This window comes from Cannabis sativa, chromosome 6 (genome assembly GCF_029168945.1).
Source record: "Cannabis sativa cultivar Pink pepper isolate KNU-18-1 chromosome 6, ASM2916894v1, whole genome shotgun sequence".
NCBI classification, from domain to species: domain Eukaryota; kingdom Viridiplantae; phylum Streptophyta; class Magnoliopsida; order Rosales; family Cannabaceae; genus Cannabis; species Cannabis sativa.
This window is the reverse complement of record NC_083606.1, coordinates 27,973,418-27,983,126: the sequence shown is the minus strand read 5'-3', so window position 1 is coordinate 27,983,126 and position 9,709 is coordinate 27,973,418. Positions and strand designations below refer to the sequence as shown.

General features: G+C 31.8%; 1 long non-coding RNA gene across 1 annotated transcript; it reads left to right on the top strand.

Annotated features, from left to right (window-relative positions):
* Nucleotides 1-6,086: 6,086 nt before the first annotated feature.
* Nucleotides 6,087-9,288, top strand: LOC133038828 (uncharacterized). The gene is made up of 3 exons (XR_009688338.1): nt 6,087-6,746; nt 6,862-6,922; nt 8,992-9,288. It is a non-coding gene; the product is annotated as an uncharacterized LOC133038828 (long non-coding RNA).
* Nucleotides 9,289-9,709: the final 421 nt, after the last annotated feature.

The window sequence follows — 9,709 nt, the reverse complement described above, 5'->3', positions numbered from 1 at the left end:
GGGTGTTACAGTAAACTAATCCCTTTACTGTGTAGATCATTCATATAGAGGATCATTGATCAAATTAGGATTATAACAATGGATAATTAATGATGTGTCTATATGGTGGAACATATAGAGCATTCTATATACTGAGAGTGCAATTCTAAGTTCTATGCGTGGATTCAACGAAGAATTAATAAGTTAGTGAATTTTAGTGCTAAATTCTTGATCTACTTATTGGAAGCTCGGTTATATAGACCCATGGTCCCCGCACTAGTTGAGATAATATTGTTTGTAAGACTCATGTAATTGGTTTTGATTAATCAATTATAATTCACAAATTAGACTATGTCTATTTGTGAAATTTTCACTAAGTAAGGGCGAAATTGTAGAGAAAGAGTTAATAGGGGCATATTTGTTAATTATGATACTTTGTATGGTTCAATTAATAAATATGATAAATGACAATATTATTTAATAATTATTTATAGTTATTAAATAGTTAGAATTGGCATTTAAATGGTTGAATTAGGAAGTTGGCATTTTTGAGAAAATCAGATACAAAAGGTGTTAAAATTGCAAAATTGCAAAAAGCAAGGCCCAATCCACTAAGCCATGGCCGCCCACCTTTGTAGGCTTTTTAAGTTGATATTTTCATTATTTTAATGCCAAATAATTCAAACCTAACCCTAGTGGAATGCTATAAATAGATAGTGAAGGCTTCAGGAAAATTACACTTTCTGAATCAGAAAAACCTAAGCATCCTCTCTCTCTTCCCTAGCCGCCACTCTCTCTCTCTCTTCTTCCTTCATATTTCGAACCTACCTTAGTGATTAGAGTAGTGCCCACACACAGCAAGCAATACCTCAATCATAGTGAGGAAGATCGTGAAGAAAGATCATCAGCAAAGGAGATTCAGCATCAAGGATTCAGAGAAAGAGATCCAGGTTCAGATCTTGATAATACTCTGCTACAGAAAGGATACAAGGGTTAGAGATCTGAACGGAAGGAGTCATTTAATTCCGCTGCACCCAATGTAAGGTTTCTTAAACTTTATATGTGTTTAATTTATCGTTTTAGAAAGTTCTTATTTAGGATGTTAATAAACATACTTGTGAGTAGATCTAAGGTCCTGGTAAAATATTTCCAACATCAAGAAGCTGGAACCAGGATCTGTGGGCTGTTGGAACAAGTTATAGACCAACTTCCGGAGACAGTTTTTCGCCGCAAGAAAGGTCAACCTGGAGGTCAGTGCCTTGACTAACATCAAGCAACTGCCCACCGAGACCTTGAAAAATTATATAAAGAGGTTCCGAGAGGAAGCCTCGAAGACCAAGAAAGTTGATGACGGAGAACAGCTTGCGCTTCTCCAGGCAGGCATCCGTACAGGAACTCCCTTCTGGAACGAACTACAACAAGAGGGGGCTACTAGCCTTCAGGACTTCTAGAAGAGAGTCCAAAATTATATCAACCTTGAAGAGGCCTAGATAGTGGCCTATGGAGGATACTATCCCACCAGGATAGCAGGGTACATGCCCGGAACACCGGCCTCGGGTACAGTCCCGACCACGGTCCACCAATAAGCGGCATACAGTTCTCTGCCACCCCCGGATATAGTCAGGGCCAACCCTTGGCACCCGCATCATCTCATTTTGGAAATCCCTCGGGGATAAATGGACAAGCTCCCTCGCACTCCGCTTTAACCGCTAGCCTGGCAGGCCTTTCCCAGGGCTCGAGGAGCAAAAGATCCTCCAAAGGAAGCACCCGGATGGGGGAGAAGTGTTGGGTTTTATGCCCTAAATAAAACTCTTTACAATCTGATTAGTTATCAATATAAGAAATTTGAAGTGATTGATGTTTGCATGAATTTTACATGCTGATGGTTTAATATGTTTAATATGTTTATTACATTCATACACACAAAATCAGTTAAATCCAGATCATATGTTTATTCACAATTACAGTATCGTCAACACAGTGGAATGTGATTGTGATCATATGAATCAAAAGTTTTGGTCCCTGTTTCATCAGTGTTATTGGATTTACACTAATGTGATAATCAGCGATGATGTGTACTTACACTTGGAGTAAGTGTTATGTTCTTTCCAGGACATTAGTAAAGTATACTAGTTTCGAATGTATGGAGTATACATTGGACTGGACCGATATTGCAACTAAGTTAAGATATTACAAACTTACCGTTATACATATCTTTCCAAGTCAATATCAGTAGTTGATCTTAAGATTAAAAGAATCTAAATCCTGATATGCTTGGGCTCAAATCAGGAGTGCTATTCATGTTCTTTGATTTATTAGTTAAGCCTACTTTTGGGTCAGGGTGATACGTATATTTTGGGAACATGATAGTATGATTGAGTGGGAGTGCTGAACATAAATATGGAATCTATAGCTTCTACTGGTGTATAGAAGTTAAGTGATGATTCCCTTCGAGCTTAGCAAATAGAAGTAAATGGATGAGCTCTTGTTTCACTGACTAATTATTAGATCACTAAACACCATTTACAGGTAGCTAAGTGTTTTAAGGGGCAAAATACATTGAGGGGTGAGAACGGTAAAGAAATCCCATCTCGATGTAAATCATCTATATAGAGGATCTTTAAATCACAATAAGATTATAACAATGGTTAAATGAGATAGTATATTGGTATCGTGAAACATACAATATGCTCTATATAAGTCTGAGAGTGCAATTCTAAGTTCTAAGAGTGGATTCAACGAAGAATTAATAAGTAGGAATTTACTTGGTAAATTTGGTTCACTTATTGGAAGCTCAGCATATAGATCCATGGTCCCCATTCTAGTTGAGAACATTCTGCTTGTAAGATTCATTAATTGATTCGTGATTGATCAATTATAATTCTAAAGTTAGACTATGTCTAATTTTATGAATTTTCACTATTCAGGGGTGAAATTGTAAGGAAAAGAGTTTTCTAGGTTTATTTATTTATTAATGGACTTTATATGTCTAATTAATAATTAAATTAAATGACAATATTATTTAATAATCTATTTTAGTTATTAAATAATTAGTTTTGGCATTTAAAAGGTTAGAATTGGAAAATTGGCGTTTTTGAGAAAATAGAGATAAAATTTGATAAAATTGCAAAATTAAGTGAGGCCCAATAACACCATATGGCCGGCCACTTAAATAGATTTTTCAAATTAATATTTTCATTATTTTAATGCCAAATAAATTCTAACATAAACCTAGTAGTTGCCTATAAATAGAAAGTGATGGCTCAGTCAAATAACAAGTTTTTAATAACCTTTTCTGACAGAAATTTCTCTCTTCAGAAAACTGAGTCTTCCTCACTCTCTACCTTGGCCGAAATACCTCTCTCTCTTTTCCCTTCATCTTTTTCGTGACCCTAGTGAAAGAGTAAGTGCCCACACACAGCAAGCAGTAACTCAATCATAGATTGGAAGACTGTGAAGGATCAAAACTTGAAGAAGAAGGACATTCGGGCTCAGATCTTGATTATACTCTGCTACAGAAAAGAATCAAGGGTTAGAGATCTGAGTGGAAGGAGACATTAATTCCGCTGCATCAATGTAAGGTTTTCTTAACTTTATATGTGTTTAATTTATCGTTTTAGAAAGTTCATATTTAGGGTGTTTAAACAACATACTTGTGAGTAGATCTAAGATCCTGGTAAAATAATTTCCAACAACTGGCCTCAGAGCCATGGTAATTGATTTACTTGCAAGAAATTTGGACTTTAAAACGATTGTTTGTATGTTTTTGGATGGTATCATGTTGTATTGAGTGTTATTTGATGATTGATTGATGTTTGTAAATTTTCGTAAAAAATAATTGCGATTTTGTTTCTGGAATTATTTTTATTGGATAGTATGGAAAAAATTAAGCAAGTTAGCCTTTTACAGAACTTAATTTGGATTTTATTTGAATTAGTTATGATTTTTTGAAGATTTAACAAAATCGGAAATTTGTCTTGATATTTTCATAACGATCGCAGAACTGTCCGTACAGTTTCGAATTTTTTCTTTTTTCTTCGATTTTTCATACTTTTTCATGGAATTAACTTCCGATTTTTTGTATGGTTTTGTATATATACTATTACTATTCCTAATTCAATTCTAATTATCATTTTGAATTAATTTTTTTTTAATTTTAATTCAAGATATTAGTGTAATTTGAATTCGAATAGAATTAGTATTTATCTTCTTGCTTAAATATCTATCTTATTTTTAAATTTGATTATATCTTTTTTTTTTTTAAATTTAAGGTCAGATTTTATAAGATATTTATAAAATCTTTTAAGATATTTTAAAATATCTTATCTTTTAAGATATTTTTAATTATATCTTATCTTTTAAGATTTTTTAAATTAAATCATTTTAGATATTTTGACCTTATTTAAATTTAAAATAAGATATTTATAATCATGTAATTTTAAATAGATGTAAGATATTTTGCTAACTTTTAAATTTTGTTATTTTATTTATTTGAATTAAATTTAAAATCTAAAAAGATATTTCATTTATCTTTTCTAATTTTTATTTAATTTTTATTTTTAAAATAACATTTAATTTTTAAAAGTAGTTAGCAAATTTTTTGAAATGATATTTAGGTTGGTTGAAACCTAATTTTTCAAAAAGTAGGTTTAATTTTTAAATTTTTTTTTAATTTCGAAATTTAAATTTAATTTTTTTTTATTTCCGAAATAAATATTGTTTTTTTAAATTTTATTTTTTCGAAAATTATTTTTTTTTTTAATTTTTTAATTATTTATTTTTTGAAATTATTTATTTAAAATTAAATAAATCCTACTTCCAACTATCCAGCTAACCTTGTTGCAGGAGTATGTGGTTTTAGCTTGTATGTAAGTTTTTAAAAACCTATTATTACTTGATTGCAAATAGCCATGGTTACTTTTTGCCAGATCTAATGATCTGATGGCTCCCTTGGTCAAGTTAATAATTTGTAACAGGTAAATTTTACAATCTTCTTTCATCTGTGTATGACCTAGCAACATGATAGGATCCATCCAAAGTGTGCCTGTGTGAACCTATGTGTTTATTTTACTATATAGATGCATATAGGTTGTTGCTAAATAAAATGTCACACCATGATAGATTTTATTTAGGTCCATTTAGTTATTGGACCTATTCAATTAATAACAGTTATTCATTTTAAGGTTAAATTCCTCTCTTTTGGGCCTTGTGTGAGAGTTGGGAGCCATAGAAGTGGGTACGACATACTGAACCCAGCACCCCCTCACATGAACTACCCCAATTGTGAAGGCCCATTTGCCTGATTTGAATAACTGTACTAGGTTAATTATATTAGTTTGACCTAATAAAATTGAATTAGCAACATAATTAACTTTTAAAATATATGAAATTTATTTTCATTTTAATATTTTAAAGTTAATTTTAAGAAAAACACTTTTAGTTTAGATATTATTTCTAGACAAACTATTTATATTTTTCTTGTATTTAATTAAATATAGAATTTTAACTAACTAAGATTCTTTCTGGAGCATATTTAATTAAATATTCCTATTTAAGTTATAAATTAGTTGTATCAACTGATTTTTCTTAACTAACTTAGATTTGAATATTTGATTTAAATTTTAAATCAAGTTGAGGAATCCTAGGCATTAGTTATTAAAGATTCTTAAGATATTTTTAAGTTAATATCTTTTCAAATATTAACTTACAATGGAATATTTTAGATATTTTTTGGTTAATATCTTTTCAAATATTAACTTTAAAAAGATATGTAATAACCAAAATATATATGTAGTTCTTATGTTAGTCTAGAATTCTCGATGTGGAAATAGTAATTTCATAGAATAAGTTGTTAGAAATTTTTTTTTTATGAGTAAGTATAGGCTTGTGTTATTTTTCTAAAATAAAAGAGATTTTAGTATTAACAATTATTTAGCTCAAAGATTGAATATAAGCATATATTAGAGATTTAATGTTATAGTATTTATAATAATGGTATAAATAGGATTAGGTGGCACCATTACATTATTATTGGGTTGTAATTGCAATAGTAGTAGTAGTAGTGGTCGTATAGTATTTGGGGAGTGGAATGGAGTAAAGGGTGCAGATTTTGGCGGGTTATTAAAAATTCAAATATTAATCTTGGCTAGTGTAGGGTTATTAGCTTAGTTAATTTAGCTAGGAATGTAGTTAGATCTCAACAATATAAATAGAACCTTAGTCTCAGATTTATTCACTCATTTTAAAAAGCCTAAAGAATTCAAGCTCCCACTTTACTCCCTTTATCTCGTCCTTACTAAGCTCTTTATTTTAAACCCTGCAAAGTCAGGCTATCATAAAGTGTTTAATTTCTTTCATTTTCACCTCTCAAATAGCACCCATCACCATAATATCTTGGTTGAGACACACAAAATATCACCACACAAATAAGCTCTATCATAGTCACTCTCAACTCACTAGAAGCTAAAAACTCTCAACATTGTATCTCTCGTCCTTTATATACTACAAAGTTGTAGTTACCTTCTTCTATTTATTCACTTGGTTCCTCAAGAGTGAAAGATACTACACTACACCACGCCACAAATATCCTCTCAACATTTTTATCATCTCAACATCACCATCACCATCACCCTTACACCGCCATAATATTCTCAAGACCATAATTGTTTTCTCATTTATTCCTCCTCAAGTTTTGGAAAGCTTTAACAGTAGGTTTGGGCTCAAAGAGTTCTTCATAGTGAAGAATAGGATTCCCCTTAAAAGTTACGGTATGGTCAACTATAATTATACTATTATTCAAGGTTAAGTTTTATATATGTATATATATGTGTGTATATATATATATCACTATAATATATTCTAATTCATAAGTATGAAACTTAGGATAATCATTGTTTCCAAGGATCACCATCATTGCAATCAAGGCTAGGACTCCACATTCGAGGTAAGAAAATTAAGTAGAAAAACATAAGTTTTCTGTATGTAATAACATTCATAGGAAGAGTGGGAATAGTAAAAGAGAAGTTAACTAAGGTCTTCTGCCTGACTCTTTATTGTTTGTTATTTAATGTACTGTAAGATATATATTTAAATAATATGTTTATAAGATTCATGTTATTTATGTATGTTTACAGTATTAGAGCATGGCCATTGCTAAAGATATATATTTAAATAATATGTTTATAAGATTCATGTTATTTAAGTATGTATGTAAATAGTGTGTTTATAAGATTCACATTATTTAAACTAGTTATGTTGTTTGGATAATGGACGGTACAATGGATTCACATTATTTAAACAATGATATGATTATGGTATGATTATTATGTAGTTATGATATGGTTCTGATATGATTATGACTTAATTATGATAGGATTTATGATATGCTATTTAAATAATGTATAGTAGTTAAACATTATTTAAATTAGATTTATTATACATTATGTGACATGGTTTGACTGAGAAGATAATGGTTAAATACTTGACTGTTGGGTCTATATGGTAGATAGGGGGCCATCTAGTAGTGGGTACGATTTTACTGAACCCAGCCCTCCGCCATTTAGTCTAATAGTGCGAGTTTATTTGCCAAAGTCGAACTCCGGCATAACCATTATTATGTGATTTAGCTTAGAAACTAGTGAATAGTTAATAGTGATAAGATTAAGCTTATATGTAATGCTATGTGTCTAAATATGTGCATCTAAGTTTTAGTTATATGTTTTTCTTTTATTTTATTTGACTACGTGACAAGCATTTCCTTACTGAGTTTAGTAGCTCACCCTTATCAAACTTACCATGTGCAGATTAAGGTTCTAAAACTTAGAGAGCTGGTGGCAAGTGAGACCTTGGAGTCTTGTGTGTGTACTCGCTGAGGACCATATAACTGAGGGTGGTCTAGGGCACGCTCCATTTATTTTATTTAGTGTTATTAAATTAATGTCGCAGTTATTTTTATTTATTAATTATTATATCTTTTAAGTCCAAAATGAGCTCAAATATGAAATATTTTATGTTTATAAATAAAAGAGACATTATAGATTTTCCGCATTTTAACGCTTGTAACTAAATTAGTAATTTATGAAAAGTACGGGCGTTACAGTTTGGTATCAGAGCCACAGTTATATTGGTCCCGAACGTTCTCACGAGTTACACATATCAGCTAAAAAGGTTCCACTGGCTACCAAGTAAGTATTATTTTTGCATGATTGTATTTTATGTGCATTTTAGTAATTTCAGAAGTTCTTTTTATTTTCAGAACCCTAGAACCAATTAAGCACCAACATCATGAGACCAGAGCAAGTAGAGCACATTGTTAGGCATATTAAGGCCTTAAAGAGAGTCCCCAAGACCCCACCCATGCTGGAAGAAAACATGGTCTTTGATAGAATTAACAAAATACATGAGGGTATGGATAAGATAATAGATCGTTGGAATTGTTTATTGAAGTCACATGAGAAGTACATAGCCTTGATGCACGCTCTCAACATGCCACAAGTCCAACATAGTCTAAGAGCAAATTGGGAACATCTAGGGTATGTCGGGGTAGATGAGGCCGAAAGATATGACCTACTCATGATCAACTTAGTGGATCAATATCAAATTACCGACACCATTTATCACCCTGATGGCTCTAAAGAAGAAATATATCATCGACCCAATAATGCTGTTAGGTCTGAATTCCTACAAAAATTACCAATTTCATCAAACTTGGTGTACTTAGAACTCGACTATGTAGATTTGTCAGAAGATATGTTAGAGGAAGGGTCAGACATAGAAGAGTAGAAAAGTCAAGTTGCATTTTATTCTATGTGTTTATTTTTTATTTTTTTTTATGTAATAAGGAGTGTTAGTATGGCTCCACTTTAGTTAGGAGTTTTAGTGTAACTCCTTTGGCTTGTTATCTTTTGGAATTTATAAATAAATAAAGAGGTTTTATTTTATTTATAAAGATTTATATAAATATATATCTACTTATATTAAGTCTTACTGAATAGTTAAAGAAATTTTTTGCAGATATAGGAGATATGTCTCTTAGAATTAAGGCGTCAAACGATACAGTACTTGCAGAAATAAAAAACATTCTGTCACTTAAGATCAAAAATATCCGCCACGAAGAGGATAAGATTCTTAGAGCTCTGCGAGAGGTCATCGCAATTAATGAAGAAATTAAAAGAGTAGTAGAGGTGAGGGGAGCCTTAATCAAATCACGAGAAAAGTTTCTAGTGCTAAGGGCTGCTTTGTCACATGTCCCCGAACTTCTTTACTATATCGATGAAGTCTGGCACCGTGTCTCAAATCTTGGCGACGCAATTAGATATGCAGCATTCATATGTGAGCTGACGCTTGACTTCCACAACTTCGTTTTCGAAAAGACTTATATTGTGGAAACAAACGGCATGGAAGAAGAACGCGTCAAGAACATACGATATAAGCTAAGTGACGACAGTGTGGAGGACATAACAGAATCTGTGAACGTAACAACTGAACGAGATTTGGAAGAATCAGAAATGCCAGACTATTTTGAAGTGACAGCAGAAATGTTGGAACTTGAACTAAAAAGCCCACCTCAAATAGAAGCAGAAAAAATAGTAGAAATACTAGAGATTCCCTCAGATGAAGAATCCAAAGATGAGGAAATGCCAGAAGGTCCCAATGAGCCAGATTACCCCCCAATACCGAAGAGCAAGAACTCAGATCTACCCACAGCAGCCCACATCGATGAACTAGAGGA